Raw genomic sequence first — 18338 nt, 5'->3', positions numbered from 1 at the left:
CACACTAGCGCCAGAGTTTTCTCCAGTAACTTTCTCAAGAAACTATGCACTACGTATGGCCTCCTACAAAGCGTGCTGGAAGTAGTTCGCGGAATCTCGAAGGCTACGAGCTATACCAGACCCAATAAACTTCCGCACTTGTGTTCTCACAGTGGAGTTGGCTGAGAGAGAAGTGGCTTGTTTTATTCTGGATCTGATGCGGGCAGTGTGTCTTTCTTACATTTTCAAATAAAATAATCGCGATTCTTCCCCTAAAGACCTCTGCATATAATTTGTCGTGCTTTCTACGGCAAACTTATAAATTTGTGATTAAATCTAAACAAGAAAGCGTTGTAAATTTATGTGCCCTGTTTATAATAGTCTAAAGGGTCGGAAGAAGCGATGACGGTTGCATGTAGTAATTTTGGCTTCTGTGTATAAAGGCGGATGTATACTTTTTTAAGAAATTCTTGTAGAAAGCCGTGCTGCGCTTCTATGCTTCTGGCGAGTTGTATCACGATTGGTAACCCTGCTTCATCTGCGAATGAACCGAACGTTTTAAATGCCAAGTACCAAGCCCCATCTTCGAGAACGTTGAGGCGAGCCTGGTTTTCCACAGTGGTCACGTGTATCATGGATAGGTTAGGCAACGGTGCGCTTGATGATTGCGCTGCATGTTATATGTTCATGCTTGAAAGCAGGTTAAAACTGCGCGAAAAACGGCGACAGCGAAAGAAACACACAACACCACCACGTGTTTCTTTCGCGCAATTCTAACGTACCTTCAAGTATGAACCAACTAGCCCTCAAGTACGTCCTACTGTCGTATGTTACAATTCTATATTGGATCTGTGGAAAAATTCATCGAAAATGGCGTTTTATTGTATGTTCGAGATTAGGTTACGCCGATTTTTTTCCACGTTTGTCGCTGGTCATCCCTGTGAATCTGCAACCTGGTCGCGGGGAGAGGCAGGAGGAAGGAGGAGGGGACTGTCGCTCGCTCGTTGGTTGGTTCATCCGTTCGTTCCGGCTAAGCGCTTATGTTGACAATCGTCTTCGATGGTTTCTGTATATTTATTTTATTAAATGCAAGAATTAAGTATGACGGCGGACGACGCAACCCTGCTAGCTGAGGGTGAGGAGGGGAGAAAAATTATTAGCTGAGGGTGAGGGTCAGTGGCGGAGGGGGTAAACATTTACAATGTGAGGATGAGGGAGACGTCAGAAGGAATGCTGTGTTGGGTCAACACCCTCTACACAACTTCATCTGGCTGTTCCTTCCCTCCACCCTGAGGTACGTCACGCAAAAGAGGCCCACATAGAAGTTCTGTGCAGCGTGCTACGAGGCTACGAGGAGCTCACCTGTGCTGAAAATGAGGCGCAGAAGACCGAGCGGGTGACGACGGCGATAACAATTCGATTAGTTCCGGGAAGCCTGCCGCTCCTTGGATAGCTTCGGGGTTAGAAAATCCCTGGCACACTGCGACATGCTTCAGAGCGCACTTTTTTCTGGACGTGAACCGTGCATGTAGTCTTTGCTCTTGTGCTGCGATTGCGGTTGTGCGTCCGGAAAGCCTTCATTGCCGTGGAATGTGGATTACGTTCATGCCAGGATATGCCTGATAAGTGCTGCGTGCCCAATTGCAGGAGCAAGTACAAATCGGGGCCGAAATAATATGTGTGCATGTTTCCGCAAGAGGAATGGCAGAATATTGGATGCGAATGCTAAGGCAAAAAAGAGAAAAGCTGAAACACTACTGAATAAGGTAGCTGTTTCTTTGCAAATAGTTGCAGGAATGCTTTGTATCTCCATTTCTAAACAAATTTGAAGTGCTGTAAATATGTGAACTGTGGTGCTGCATGTAATAATGCCTCGAAAACGAAATTATTTGTTTAAAGCCTAATTTATATTGGATTAAATACAAGTGTCTCGAATGTGAAGGAGCACACACCAGTGAAGTTCTTATGAGATATGTGTTATGGCGCCGTGCTAACATTTTGTTGAAGAACTTTTCTGGTTGTATAACGGCAAACTCTTTGACGCCGACGATAAATCAAGGCAAAGAAACTACTCTGAAGAAGAGGGCAGCACTGTGACTTTTCAATATAAGCTATGATCCCTGTCATCATGTACCCGAAATTCGTTCTCAATCCTAAGTTTGAACCATGTCATATCTTATGGACGGGCTTTTTAATAATGCAGCGCGTAAATAGATTTGCATAAATAAAATAATCTTGGAACACCCTCATTGCTCTGCGGGCCCTCTCTTCAACTAGACCTCAAACAAAAATAACTGCGCTCCGGTTAACATTGCACATAAGTGCGAGATCCCTTCATTCAACCCGCATCCCCGAGAAGCCGCCGGCCTCCTCTCCGTGACGTCACTCGCCGAGCGCTCAGGCCTTTTCTTGTCTAGGTGGTTTTGGTTGGGTTCAGCAGAAAACAAAAAAAAAGATCATTTACCAAGCTCTGCTGGCGAGTGGTTTGGTCTGAAAGAAGCGACAGATTAATTTTCTTTAAATTTCAGTAACCACGCGCTTAAACAAAATGGGCTTGATCCAGCGCCGTGCGTAAACTGCGAAGAACGCGGCGTTGTTTTTACTGCAGCTGGAAGACAAAATTGTTCGCGAATTCGAGATATACCAGACGACGACTCTCCCGACTGCCACAGCAGGGCGCTAGGCGGCGTCCAAGTTTGTGGCACGTTAGTGATCATACGCTATCGAAAAGGGCCCAGTAACGCAGCAGCTCACCTCCTCCTGGACGTTGCCGAGGTCACTGTGCCGGCCCGGGAGCGACTCCGATGGCGTTTCGGCGCCTTGGAGTTTTTTCCTTCTGCCTTCGAGTACGTGCCTCCTTCACTCATGGTGCCAGCTGGACGCAAGGAGACGTTCTTCTCGGTCGAGGAACTCGATCGCGGCGAAACGCGATACGGCGTTCGATTCAACTTCTTCTTCTTCGTAACCTTCTAGGCACGTGTCCTCTGCTAAGACACGCGGAAGCTTTGGCCCACATAGAGTTCCAAAAATGCATGACATTTTTAGTACGAAGCCCCTTGCTGCGGCACTAGCTTCTGTTTTCCTTATGTACAATAATACTGTCTCAGAGTACTCTATGGTATACTTTCTGTGTCCCTCTGTTGTGCTTCGCACTGCACCAATTAACCTATGGTCACAGCACTTTACCCTACTTAACCCTCCTGCATCCTGCACTATGCTTGCATCTGCAGAAAGTATGAAATATATTTCGTTTCTTGTGCCTCCATTAAGGCTTTTCCAGGTCCACTTCCTGTTAGTTCGTTTCTTGAAAAAGTATTCCCTATTCGGAGCCCATTCCTTTACGCCAATTCTACCAACATATCTGCTCTAGTGTTCCCAGAATCGATGCCGTAGTTGCCAACTGCTTGTTTCTTAACCTGCTTTTTGTCCACTTTTGCATTCAAGTCGCCCATGAATACAGTATGCTGCGTTTGCACCTTTCTCCTCACTAATTCAGTACCTTCATAAAACTGTTATTTTCCTACATAATCGTGAGCGGAGATTGGAGCGTAGTCTTCTACTACCTTTATTCTATACCTTGTTAGTAATGGCCGGACGGGGTGGCAACGTGCCAGCTATTTCAGCCCGCTGCACGTGTTCCCATCCAACCAGACGGGGCGCACTTCAGAGAACTGCGGATAACCGGCAGCCACGTGGCGCGGGGTCAGCTCAGGAATGTGCTACCCGGCATGCCACCCGGGACGCAGCAGAGTTCTACGAAGCCCCTCTGACGTCGGCTCCGGACCTTTACACCTGTGTGTGTGTGCGGCACTGAAACCTGCGCAACACGTGTATGTGAGTCATCCTGCTCCAACAGCCCTCATCCTCGTCCAAAAGGGCTGATCTACGGTGACGTCGAACGATGTCTGGACGAACGTTTCCGTCAGCTTGGAATGAAGGGGGGACTAAGTGCTTATAAGCAGCGTTTGCCGGCTGCTAGTGGGTGCTCGTTGTCGTGCTCGAGATTTACTATGTGAGCTGCGTGCTCGTTGTCATGCTCGAAATGTACTCGTGAGCTGTGCGCTCGTAAGCTCTTTGCTGTATGTTAGTCTTGAGGGGCTCCACATGGGAGTCACGCTAGACCGTCGATGTATGTCTTGTCTAAGATGTAAATAATGTAAATAAATCCAGTTCACCTAGTTCCTCCCAAGTTCATCCCTACAGCTACGACTGCCAAATCTTACAACCTCTCATATTCAGCTTTATTATATTACTATACGACTGCTACCCTCACATTAACAGTGTAGAATTCAATGTCACTCGCTATGTCCTTGTGGATCAGATATCCTATCAGGAAGACGTTTGTAGCAGAGGACGTGGCCGTTAGTCACCACTGTATAAGCATCATCGGTTCTTCTAACCTCACTAACGCCTATAATATCCCAGGCAATGCCTGGTAATTCCTCACTTGGGAGGGTTCGCGCATTCAAATGTTGCCAGGTTCAATTTCCAGTGGTGACCTGTCCAGATCCAGAGATTCTTAGCATCCTCTGCCACGTCGCAGGTCTGACCGCCGCCTTGGTCAGGTTCTGCGCAGCCGCTGAGGATTGAGGGCGCTAGCTTAACTGCAGGAGTCGTGAGGCAGGTAGTGGTAACGTACTGTACCAGGGAGACCAATTCTTGTTCTGATGAGGAAGTGCCTTTTGATGAAGCTCAGTGGGCCTTCGTGCACCTGCACGAAGGCCAACTAAACGAGTCCAGTTTTGCTCCACTAGCTCTCGGCAATGTTTTTTTTCCCGGTGTCGGTAACACGATAAGGCATGATAACTAAATGATTGGAGGGTGCCGTTTGCGTGTAATTCACTCGTTGATACCTGGTTGTTAGTGTCGAATTTTTCTTTTCGTACAAGCATGATTAAAGCAAGGTGGCGCTGTGACACACACGTTTCTTGAATTGCGAACTTTACATATGTGACCGCGAAACACGTTGCTACTTCAACTACGAAACGTTTGGTATTTCGTTACGTATCTCACTCTCTTTTTTTTCAGTTAAAGCTGAACACACTTTGTTTCTTGTCCATCGTGATCGCTCGACGACGCTTACAGGCTTCCACTTAATCAGCAGTTAGTACTCGCTTGGAGCTTAACAAAAGCGTTTCAAGAGGGGTGGGATCACACCGTTGTGTGATCCCCATTTCAGGTACGGTGTAAGGCGCCGCAGAAGAGGCCTGTGTCACAGAACTATCTGCAAAAACATAATCGGTATATCCATACATGTAAGGAATGTAGGATAACGCGATATGCTTTAGCCCAGCAACAGGCATTTTTGACTTCTTCGTTATTCCGGGGATCGAGAGTCTCACTGTTGGCTTTGCCATCGTCCAGAGTGGAACTCCTAGTATGTGGTGTGGATCGACATCTGGCGGCAATGGTGATGATTAATGTTTAATGGCGCAAGGGCATCTAAGGCCAAAGAGCGCCAGGACATGTGTTATGGTTTAGTAAAATTGTGAGATTAGGACAATGATTTAAAATAGAGGCTGTATAGAGGCCTACACGTAAGATATATATTTAAATACTAGTGAATGAATTCTAAAATAACCACGAAGATAAATATAAAGGCCTAAATGCATTGGTTATGGGCACACATGGTAAATTATTGCGGATTGCCCGAGTCCCTTGCTGTGCAATTCTTGCCTACGCAAGAAGTGCAAGAGCTCAGACATACTTTTGTGCATCAGATTGTACCTCACCTGTGAGGCACAATCTGAATGTTAGGATGGTATGAGATGATGTCGAGAAAGTTAACTTCTGCAAGATAATTAAGCACTCTTTTAAGGTTAAATATTGCATCCTCTGATAAGAACATCGAGGGATGGGATGGTATATGGTGTGAGTAGAGTTCTCTAAAATGAGCCAATCGGTGTCGGTGAAGTTCAGGACATTGAATGAGGACATTTAGGACGGTTAGGTTCTCACAACAGCGTGTGCACGTCGGCGGGTCAGTTGCAGTCAAGAGGTATTTGTGTGTGCCATAACTGTGACCTATTCTGAGTCAAGCCAGGGTGACTTCGGTGTGTCTATCAAGCTTCAGTGGGAAAGGTTTCGTTAACTGCGGTTTAAGCAGGTGCAGCTTATTTTCAACTTCCTTGTCCCACTCAGCTTGCCAATGATTATGGAGCGCCTTTCGTACCGCATATTTCATATCTACACCAGGTACCCTGCTTACATCAATTATGTCCCGATGAGCCGCTTCCCCAGCATTTTTGTCCGCCATTTCATTACCTGCGATCCCAGAGTGGCCTGGCACCCCGCAAAGAACAAGAGCAAGGTTTTGTTTATGCGCTACGTGGATCTGTTTAAGGAGCTGGTTAATTACAGGGTTTTGGCTTGCTTTGCCACAGGAGAGGGCTGTGACAACGCTTAAGGAATCTGTGTATATTATAGGCTTTTCTATCTTGTGTTGTACTATATAGTCAATAGTGATCAGAATACCGTACGCTTCCGCTGTAAAAATGCTGCTATGTTTATGCAAGGTTTTAGTGTTGGAGAAGTTTGGGCCATGGGCTGCACATGATACCGAATTTTCAGACTTTGAAGCATCAGTGAAGAATGCAGTAGATCTGTACTTGTCTTCAAGAGCCATGAAATGTTGCTGGATGAAGGCACTTGGACAACTCTTTTTCTTAAGCTCTCTAAAGGAAAAGTCACAAGTGACAGGATATTGCTCCCAAGGTGGGATGGGTTCAGAATAGTCACTTTCCTGCAAATCTGTGAAAACTATTGCAAGTTTTTTAGCAACAGATTTTACTGCCAACGGGAACGGCGGGGCGTGTGAAGGCCTGTTTAAGTAAAACTGATTTGTGGACTGATCACTTATGAGTGCTTTGCATGGATGTTGTTTTAGTGACATGATTCTTATTGCATAGGTGACTCCCAGATATGTACGATGATAATCCAGTGGCCACTGATCCGATTCTGCATATAGACTTTGGACGGGGCTCGTCCGAAAGGCACCAAGCGCTAGACGGATACCTAAGTGATATACAGGATCGAGTACTCTAAGTGTTGTCTTTGAAGCCGACCGGTATAAAATACATCCATAGTCTATGCGGGACAACACAAGGCTTTTAAAAAGAGACAGGAGGCAATACCTATCTGTTCCCCACCACTGATGAGATAAAATCTTTAAAAGGTTCATGGTTTTAAGACATTTCAGTTTCAGCTGTTTTATATGCTGCATGAAGGTTAGCTTACTATCGAAGATTACACCTAGAAATTTTTGTTCTTTTCTATTTATCAGGTTTTTCCCATGCATCGTAATACAAGGGTCAGGACATACCCCTCTACGTCTGGAAAACAGCACACAGGAAGTCTTTTCTGCACTGAATCTAAATCCGTTTTCGTCGGCCCATTTCGTGAGCCAATTAACAGTCAACTGGATCTGGCGTTCACATGTGGACAGGTTGCAGGATTTAAAGCTGATTTGGATGTCGTCCACATAGACAGAATAAGACACCAATGGTGGTATAACAGAGCGGAGAGAGTTCATTTTGATTATAAAAAGTGTGCAACTTAGCACACCTCCCTGTGGTACACCGTTTTCTTGAATAAAAGTGCGCGATAATACATTGCCAATTCTTACGCGGAACTTCCTTTGAGATAAGTAATCTTGCAAAATGTTCAACATATTACCACAAATTCCATAGGATGACAGGTCTTGCAGAATACCATATCGCCAGGCAGTATCGTATGCCTTTTCAAGATCAAAGAATACAGATAGACAGTATTGGCTGTGTACAAATGCATCACGTACAGTGGCGCAGCCAGAAATTTTGTTCGGGGGGGGCTACGCCACTGGCCCCATATATATATATATATATATATATATATATATAGCTGCACGGTGCAGCTCAGCCTCCTCCTTAAGAGGCGGCTTTAGCTCGGATGCTCCTATTTAAGTACATGTAGAAGGGGAATTCGTTTTTCCCTGCAACCACTTCACCAAATTTGAGGAGGTTTGTTGCATTTAAAAGAAAAAGTTTAATTCTAGTGACTACTGGCTTCGAATTTTTCATGTAGGTGGTCAATTATTTATTAAAAATTGGCCAAAATTGAAAATTTCCAGAACACGAAACTATCAAGTTTAAAACTCCGTGACTCAACAATGAAAAATGATATCACAATTCTGTGAATTGCATCTAATAGTACATCTACAGCGGACAAAATAGATATGTTACACATGAATCTCAAAAAAATTTAGTATTGTGGAAATACGGCTTTTGCAGAACCCTTGTACACAACGTAACCAATTAAGATACAAATTGACACAGCAACCTTGTCCGCTTCGACTGTTATAATAAATGCCGTTTACAGAACCACAATATCTGCTCTTCATGCATAGCTATTAGTTTGTAAATGTCGTGCTTCTATTTTTTCAAACTCTCGAATTTTCCAAAATATTTTAAACAAAATTCAGGCACTAAATCGAAGTTCTCTTTCCAACAGACACTAGGATTTAACTTTCTCTCTTAAATGCAACCGATTTCAATAAAAGCAATTAGCAGGATTATCTCAGAAAAGCGTTTCTGCGTTTAACAAGTATTTGAATAGGCCGCGTCGGATTGGGCCCGAGCTAAAGCTTCCTCTTAAACAATTTATCGAGGGATCAAATACATGAATAATAATTGCATTGTCATTGCAAAAGATGCTGCAAACGAATTCTTGAAATCTACGCACTGTAAATACAAGTAAAGTATGTATTTTTTCATAAAATATTATACTCGTATGTGCCAAAAATTGTGCCCAACATAACTGACGTCAATGCTTCCATGTTTTTTGTCTATTTATTAAGTAAAGAAAATATCACACGAACTTTAGAACTATATCAGTTCGAAACCAGGAAAGCAGTGCATGCCGCTGATATGAAAAATTAAAAGGCAATGAACTGAACAAGTTGAGGACAAATATGTTAATGAAACTTTGTCATTCAAGACCCGTGCTTACATTCTTGTATATATGCAGTGGCCAGTGAAAAATCTCAATGACGCTGTCGTTTGTTCCAATGTATTACACGGGAGTAGCTTTCCCTTGTCGTGTATCGTGAGTAATTGCACCGAAGTTATAGTCGCGACAGAGAGCACGTATAGAAAGCAGGAGTTCTGCAAGATAAATGAGGGCAAGTCAAATGAATGAGCCAACAACGGGGTACTTTATTGCAAAGTAGTCTTCATGAGAATTTAGACATTTGTCCTATTGACTAACGAGTTGCGTGATTCCCGTCTTATAAAACTCCTTGGGTTGCTGCTTCAAAAAGTCTGTATCTGGTTCCCTTGAGCTGTTTTTTCGTTTGCCCCAAAATGTAGAAGTCGCAAGGTGACAGGTCTGAGCTGTATGGCGGATGTTGCAGCGTTTCCCACTTGAACTTTGCCAGTTTTGTATTAACCACATAAGCGACGTGGGGACAGGCATTGTCGTGGAACAAGATGACCCGATTCGTCAATTTTTTACGTTGTTCGTTCTTGATTGCGACACGCTGCCGTTCTGGCGTTTCGGAAACAATTGATAGCCTCTCAAGATTTAGCAAATTCTATCAGTAATGGACCCTGTCGATCGAAAAAAAAAAGTAAACAACACCTTTCCAGCGGAAATGATGGCCTTTACGTTCTTTGGGCGTGGTAAATTCGAATGTTTCCACTGTAAGCTTTGCCGTCGTGTTTTTCGTCCCCGATCACAGTTGCAAACAAGAAGTCGTCATGCTCACTGTGATACGCGATCAGATGAGTCAAGGCAGCGCGAAACTTCTCCATCTTCTCGCGATGGATAAAAATCTTGGGGATCCATTGCGCACCAAAGAGCCGATAACCGAGAAGCTCATGAATTATGGCGTGAACCGAACCGTGACTGATGTTCAGACGGTTTGCGAGTTCATCGATGCTTATCCTCCGTTCTTGTTTCAGCAGCTCATGAACCTTTGAAATTGTGTAGGGGGTGATTGCACGATGGTTTTGGCCCGGTCTTGGAATGTCCTTGCAACGTCCTTTGAACCGTTTGCTCCAACGCCTCACAGTGGTCAATGAAATGCAGTGTTCAACGTACACGGCAGTCATATGGTGATTAATTTCTGTTTTGGAAACACCTTCAGCTGTCAAAAACTTCGCGACACCGAGCTGTCCAGCTTTTGAAGTGTCCATTATGTGACGCAACCATATTCAACCCAGTGTATGAGAGCATTAAAGAACATTTATCTTCACACCTGCGTGTCACTTTTGTAAATGAGATATGCCGTTCTCCTACGCGCATGCCTCGCAGATAATGAACCGAACCATCATTGCGCGGTTAGGGTAGGCTCACTTTCATTTGACTCGCCCTCGTACATTAGAAATGCAAAGATACAATGGGATATGCAAATGCGAAAATACGGCTTGATAAAGAACAAAAAAGTGTCACTGGAAACAAAGTTCACTGCATGTATACACAAAACCTCGCAACAAGATATTTAAGTATACGTATAAGTCTCCAATGAGTCTATGTATGTAAGAAGAAGTAACTGTATATAATGCGTCAAACAAGGCAAATAAACATGTTGCACAATCATAGATTCACAGAATATTAGATTCCGCCCTCATTCCATCCCCTCCCCCCGATGTATTGCGCGCGACGGAAGGCGGCGCGCTTGCTCCCCGCTTTTCTCCTTTGCGCACACAAGACTGAGCCACCATCGTCGGCTCACCCATTCCACCTCCCCTCCTACGCTTTCACTCGCACGTACAGCATGCAGCGCGTGGTCATGATGTTATCACCCTTGGACTTTATACGAAACATCAGGGCGATGGCAGGAATGCGCGTGGAGTGACCATATAATAGCTTTCGCAATAATATAATAAACGTATCCGGCAACTGAAGCGTCCCGTAGCCCCTTACTTTCCGCAAAAGAAATATCAAAATCGAACTTTCACCATGCGACAATTCGCTACGCCGCAACAATGTATTTTTTTTTCTGTGAGGCGGAGGCACCGAAATGAAAAAAAAAAACGCATAGGAAAGTATGTAGGCCAGAATCTAATGCCTACTTCGGGCACCTAATGGGGCTACGAAAGGAATACCGAAGAAAACATGAGACGCTTGGTCCACTGAGAACCATACACATACTGCTCAGTATCCCACAGCGGCGAAACAAGACTTTCCGGAAAGGTTCCGCTCAAGGAATGCGGTGCAATCCTTCGAGTCCCCACAGTGATGGCGGCGAGCGACCATTGTTTTTTTTTTCTCGTCTGCTAGGCAGAAAGCGTCCAAAACTCTGTCCGGTGAAAATCCACTCGGCCAGAGCAAACCGAACGCGCACCGAGGTGCACCGCACGGTGGTCGGGGCCATACGAGAAAAACGTACGCGCTCTAGCTGGCTCTGGCAGCCCGCGGGTAGGGTAGCGAGAACAAAAAAAATTGAAGAGGCTCAATCTGTCCTAGCGAATAAAAGTCAAAGTAGAAAAAATAAACAAGAACGTAGTTACTTTGGCTGGCTTTAGTGTCTTGACATGGATGTCCCGGAGGAGGTTAAAAAAAATATTGATATTTTTTTATGTGACATGACGGCACAAATGAACCACCCCAACGCTTCGTCTCATTGGACCTCGCTGCCTGCTTTGTCAACTCGTCTGCTAGTGTGTTGATTTGGCTTCTCTCGTTGTATGTTCCTATGTAAGACTTTAGAAAAGTCAATATAGACCTTTGGCGTCAAATGTTTATAACAACATTAAACCCACAAAATTCCGCAATTGAAAATCTAAAGCACAACTTTGGAAATGTCAATGCACCTTTCACATCAAGAGCTTATGAGATTTATACCCATAAAGTTTCGCAATTGATATCCATGCGCTCCATAGATTCCGTGGCCTCAGTGAGATGCCGTGGCGAGCCAGCTCACCATCAAAGCGCCCTTGAAACTTTGTGCTCGGATGGGACTGCTTGGCGTTGTGTGACTCCCGGTGTATGGGCGTTGCAACGAAATCCAGCCCGAGTTTGCAATCTTCGCGGTTAAATGTCTTTTCGAGCGTCAAAAAGACATTCTAGACAAAATCCAGAGTGATTTCCGGCGCCGGGGGTCGCTTTGGTCGGTGGTGCATGGACAGCACGAAAGCATTTCGGGGGGAGCTGAAGCCCCATAAGCCCCCCCCCCCCTGGCTACGCCCCTGATCACGTATATATGACTCAAGCAGAACAAGATTGTCCGTTGTCGACCTCGCTCTTCGGAAGCCAGATTGGTGAGGGTCGAGTATACCGTTATATTCGAAAAAGAACACAAGGCGACGGTTAATAATTTTTTCAAAAACCTTAAGTAGACAGCTGGTGAGTGCAATTGGTCTATAGCTATGAACTAAAGAAGGGTCTTTGCCGTGTTTGAGTACTGGTAGGACTATTGCTTCTTTCCAAGATGAAGGTATATGACCAGTTGCAAAAATCTTATTGTAAAGACCTAAGATGCAGTTTAGGGTCTCATAAGGCAAATTCTTGATTATTTCATATGTTATTGTGTCAGAACCTGGAGCCGAGCTACCACAAGAGCCTAGGGCAAGCTTGAGTTCATGGAATGTTAATGGTCTATTGTACCCTTCTGATGACTTTTTTGGATGTAGAGGAATATTTTCAGTTATTCTTTTATGCTTTAAGAAAATTTCGGAATAATTTTCCGAGCTTGATACTCTCTCAAAGTGCTCGCCAAGAGTGTTTGCTTGGTCTTCTATTGACTCACCAGAGCCATTGACGAGAGGAAAAGGATTTGGACGTTGTCCTTTTAGTTTACGTACCCTGTATATACCTTGCTAACATCCGTGTATGAGTTTATGGAGGATACGTAACGTGTCCAGCTTTCTCTTTTCGATACTCGGCGAATACGGCGGACATTTGCCTTGCACCGCTTAAATTCTATTAGATTTTCTGTGGTTGGGTAGCGTGAAAATCTACTCCATGCTTTGTTCTGGCGTTTCTTTGCAGTTTCGCAGTCTTTGTTCCACCACGGCTTTGGATTGACTTTATATGTACAGGACTGAGGGATGCAGTTTTTTGCAGAACAGAGAATATGTTCAGTGATGTAGCTGGCCAGTTCCTCTACACCTAGGTGGTCCACATCTTCCAGGCACAGTTTGCATACGTTTCTGAATTTCGACCAGTCTGCACTATGAAGTTTCCACTTTTTGGGGTAAGCTGGTCCATCGTGCCACTTTGTTGTTTCTAGGAGTGTAGGGAAATGATCGCTCCCGTATGGATTACTGATGACTCTCCAATCCAGGTATGGAAGAAGTGACGCTGAACCTATTGCGAAATCTATGCATGAATACGTGTTGTGTGTGGAACTGTAAAAGGTTGGATCTGCCTTGTTAAATATACAGGCTCCAGAAGAAAGAAGGAAGTTTTCTATTGCCCGTCCTCTCGCATCACATCTTGAGTCACCCCAGAATGTGCTGTGAGCATTAAAGTCTCCGATTACTATATAGGGTTCGGGAAGTTGGTCAATCAGTTTTTCAAATTCTGCTGTGTCAAACCGTTCATCAGGCGGTATATATATGGAGCAAATCATTATAAGATGATTGAACAATATAGCCCGAACAGCCACTGCTTCAAATGAACTCGGGAGTGATACATGCTGGCATGCAACTGACTTTTGGACTATGATTGCCACACCACCTGAAAAAGAATTACCATTATTTCTATCTTTACGGAAAACTATGTACTGTTTTAAAAAGTTCTCGTGTGTAGAGTTTAAATGTGTTTCTTGAACACAGAAGAGTCGTGGCTGATATTCCGCTAGTAGATGTTTGATATCATCTAGATTGCGAAATAGGCCCCTAGCATTCCATTGAATTACTTGTGTAGCCATATCGAGGAAGATTTTGGTTGCCTGTGTTCAAGAGCACGTGGTAAAGATAGATGGATATGTATGCTAGGGCGGTAACCGTTTAGGTTACCGGTCCCTTTCTTTGAGCAGTTACAGGAATTTTCTCTCTCCTAGCGTGCTCCTGAGAGCGCTGATCTTTCGGCGTCGATGACGCCGGGGATTTTTGATCGACCTCCATAACCTTTTCCGAGGTGCTGGAGGATCGTGAACTAGGCGCTGAAACTCGCGTCCCAGGCCGTGGAGTTCGGATTAGCTTTGGGACCTGCGGGACTGGAGTCGGCAGGTCCACATTCGATGTTGATGGAGCAGCACTTGCTGCAGCCACCAGGGGGGCAGGCGGAGTGATTACCGGGCCACTGTCAATGACCGCGGTAGACTCCCGAGAAATTTGTGACGCTGCCCCCCGTCGCGCCACCTCGGAAAAGCTCGTGTGATTCAAGTATGACAGACGTTTTCTTGCTTCGTGAAATGTTATATTTTCTTTGACCTTTAATGTAATGATTTCTTTCTTCCATTTAGGGCACGTTCTAGAGTAAGCTGGATGGCTTCCATCACAGTTCACGCAATGTGGAGTGAGTCGCAAGTGTCTGATGCATGATCGTTCGAGCTGCATTTCGCGCAAGTCTGCCGTCCTCGGCATGTCTTGGAACCGTGCCCATACCTCTGGCACTTAAAGCACCGTCGAGGATTTGGAATGTACGGCCTTACACGTACTTTGAAATAGCCTGCATCCACTGTACTAGGCAACACACTGGTACCAAAGGTTAGTACAATGTGCTTTGTTCGAAGTTGTTCGTTATTCCTGCGGATTAGAATTCGTTCTACCTTGATGACATTTTGGTCCTGAAAACCTTCAAGCAGCTCTTCGTTAGTAAACTCCATGAAGTCGTCTTCGGAGATTACTCCACGGCTCGTGTTCATGGTTCGATGTGCGGACACAGTGACCGCTACATCGCCTATGCATTTCAAGTCATTCATTTTCTCATGTTGGGATTAATCTTTCAGTTCAAAGAGCAGATCTCCATTAGACATTTTTGTGGCTTTGTAGCCAGGTCCTATCGTGTTGCGAAGGAATTTCGCCACCAAGAAGGTGGAGAATTTACGTACGCTCGTGTTGCTTTCACTATGGATTACATGGTACTTTGGGAAATTTTCTTCATTGTTTTTCAAAAAGAATTGAAAGGTTGCATCGGTGCGTCCTCTTTTTAGAGGGCGATCAAGGGAAAGTGTTTTACTAGAAGCCATATAGAGGTAATGAGTTCGGCAGCAGCGCCAACCGCTCACCACCGAGCCCAACATGGGGACGGAGCAGGTCTTACGAGTAAGACAAGCCCTCGCCAGTTGTACGGTGCCACTATAACCCAATCTGGAGTACCCAAGGTTCGCCACCCACACAAAGTTAACCCTCGCTGCCAGGAAAGTTGGAAGTAAATAGAAGAGACGAGAAGACAAGAAAGATTGAATGGAAGAGAAAAAGACGCAGAATGGAAAGGAGGACAGGAAAAAGCAACTACCGATTTCCCCCGGGTGGGTCAGTCCGGGGGTGCCGTCTACGTGAAGCCGAGGCCAAAGGGGTGTGTTGCCGCCGCCGAGGGGCGGTAAAGGTCCAAACACCCGGCATTGGCTCAACCCCCAGGATCCCCTTTTCCCCGCGCACGGCTACGCGCGGGAGGGTCCAACCCTCGTGTGCTCGGGTACGTGGTGGCGCAACACACCAAACGCCTGCTGACGCAGACGCCCCTGCGGGGATCTGGCGGCAATAAATCTTGCTGCGACAACACGGCTTCTGAGTAGGCGGCGACAGTCCGTATGCTTGCAATGTTCGTCAGTGGGTGATTACTGTGTCTAGGCGGTAGCCTTAGATGCACTCGTAATTGCTCATGTTGCAGACAAACTCGAGCTGGGCCCGCAGGTACCTCTGCAATAGTACCCCAAGTCAACGCACATCGTGGTAATCCTAGGCTAATTCTCAGTGCGCGAGCCTGAGCACTTTCAAGTGTGCGTACAGCAGTTGTACTAATCCGAGAAAGTACAGGCGCACTGTAGCGGAGATAGCCAACGAAAAGTGTCTGGTGGAACTGCAGAAGAGATGATTTGGATGGCCCCCACGATTTTCTGGACATGTCGAATGATTGGAGTAAAGCTGTGCAGCTTTTTGTCTTACTGCAGAAATATGCTTCCACCAAGATAAGTCACGGTCGATGATGACTCCTAGAAATTTGTAGTGGGTTACCGAAGGTATAATCTTCCCATCAATCATAACGGCGTAGCAGGCTATTATTCACCTCCGTGTAAATGCCAAGGTTACACATTTTCTCGGTGAGAGCTGTAGTCGTCGACTCTATAGGTATGTCGACGTTATTGACACCGCGCGCTGCAGCTTCGTTTGCACTTGCAAGTGCGTTAAGCTCCTGGTCCATATACACATGTCATCTGCGTACACAAAGACCGAGACTACATGTGCCTGCGAGTTCTTTTGCGAGTCCAGCGAGAACAGCATTAAATAAAGTTGGGCTCAGTACACCTCCTTGAGGCACCCCACGAGAGACGGAGTGCTTCCTTGTTTCACTGCCTAGAGTTGTCATGCAAACGGTTCTCTCTTGATAGCTGGCCATCCACTGGTGCATACGGCCACCGATGTCAAGTTCTTCTAGGGCGTTTGAAATTCCATCATGTAGAACATTCTCAAAAGCACCCTTGGTATCAACAAAGACAGGAGCCATCCATCGACGGCCACGTTTTTGATGTTCAATAGCTGTTTCTAGGTCAATATTGCTGTCGATTGACGACCTACCCTTTCGGAAGCCTGTCATCGCGTCTGGATATATATTACGCTTCTACAAAGCCAACTCCACGATCATCACGAGCATGTGTTGCATGGTTTTACCTATGCAACTGGCAAGCGCCACAGGTCGGTAGGAAAGCATAGCACGGAGTGTCTTCCATGGTTTCAATAATGACACGATCTTGCTTGTCTTCCAGTCTGCAGGCACAGTTCCCCAGTACCAAGTGAAATTGTATAAAGCCAAAAGCGCTTCAGTCGCTCGAGAGCCTAGATGACATTAGGTAGAAAAGGTAATGGCATTACCAGTCCTGTATGCACAAGGCTGGCCATGGCTTTGAACATCACGTTATGCGACTGACCAGCTCGCATTTTCCCTCCAATGTTCTCGTAGCTAAGAGCCTTTCCTTGCTCCAAGAGCTCAAACAGGGTCCCAACGGTTCAAGCATGCCAAAAAAAGCAACCAAGGAACTACGTAATGATGCTGCATGTTCATGCCACCTCATACAACTTAAAAAAGGATAGGGCCGAAATATGGAGCTGACCTCATGTTCACAGCGCCTTGCAAGTTCTCCAAACTGTGGGTCCTCGTCAGCGATAAAAAGAAAAGCTAAAAGATCACATGACAGATATATGACAGATGACAGATATACCCAGGTACAGACTATTACAGGTTACAGAAAAAAAAGGAAGGTAACCGATTACCTTGCCAATTATGCTTTTTTTTTCAAAAATGCAATTCATTGATTACGGCTACCCATTACAGTCCCAAGAAAGTCACTTATGTTATCAGCAACAGCAAGGGCAGGCTGCAGACAGAAACTTTGGACTCCGATCAGGTTAATAATTAACTTATTGACTCGCGCAAGTGAGCGGGTGGGCGGGCGGACAATTACATATATAAACATCGCACTACACAAGTAGCTAACCCGCCGTGGTTGCTCAGTGGCTATGGTGTTGGGCTGCTGAGCACGAGTTCGCGGGATCGAATCCCGGCCACGGCGGCCGCATTTCGATGGGGGCGAAATGCGAAAACACCCGTGTACTTAGATTTAGGTGCACGTTAAAAGAACCCCAGGTGGTCGAAATTTCCGGAGTCCTCCACTACGGCGTGCCTCATAATCAGAAAGTGGTTTTGGCACGTAAAACCCCATAATTAAAAAAAATTACACAATTAGCTAAATAAAAACCTTCAGGAATCACCTTTTCATTGTAATTAGATTTTTCGGCAACTTCACTCGGTTTCCTGTATGTATGTCTGTCCGTTTGTCCTTTGATTGTCCGTGCTCCTTTAGCAGTTCAATGAAAGGAGGTAACACACGCGCCAGTTGATGTGCATAGGGCCTATGAACAATCGAGGCCTGTAATCTAATACGGGTATACTGCGGCAGAAAGATTTACAGAAGCACACCGATCATTAGAGTGCTTTACTCGGTCAGAAAAAAGAAGGGAGCAGGGAGCAGGGAGTAAGTGTTTTTTCTGCCCCTTGTAAGCTTTCGGGTCTGTGTTCGCGCATTTCTCGAGGCAAGGCAAGGAACCATGTTTGCACAACGCAGCATGAAAATCGTTTCACGGCATGTGCTGCAGGGGTTGTTTATAAGTTCCCTCTCACGTGCGAAAGATTTTACATAGGCCAAACCGGTCGATGTATTAATGACCGCCTGCGTGAGCACCACGCTTCCCTGGGGTCAGATAACGGTGCAAACT

At 45.5% G+C, this 18338-nt stretch overlaps 1 protein-coding gene across 1 annotated transcript in view; it reads right to left on the bottom strand.

Moving 5' to 3' along the window:
* The window catches only part of LOC139061021 (uncharacterized), a 230374-nt gene that overhangs the window by 163499 nt on the left and 48537 nt on the right, over nucleotides 1-18338 (bottom strand). The gene's annotated exons all lie outside the window — the stretch shown is intronic.

This window comes from Dermacentor albipictus, chromosome 6 (assembly GCF_038994185.2).
Source record: "Dermacentor albipictus isolate Rhodes 1998 colony chromosome 6, USDA_Dalb.pri_finalv2, whole genome shotgun sequence".
NCBI classification, from domain to species: Eukaryota; Metazoa; Arthropoda; class Arachnida; order Ixodida; family Ixodidae; genus Dermacentor; species Dermacentor albipictus.
This window is presented reverse-complemented; position numbering and strand designations above follow the sequence as displayed.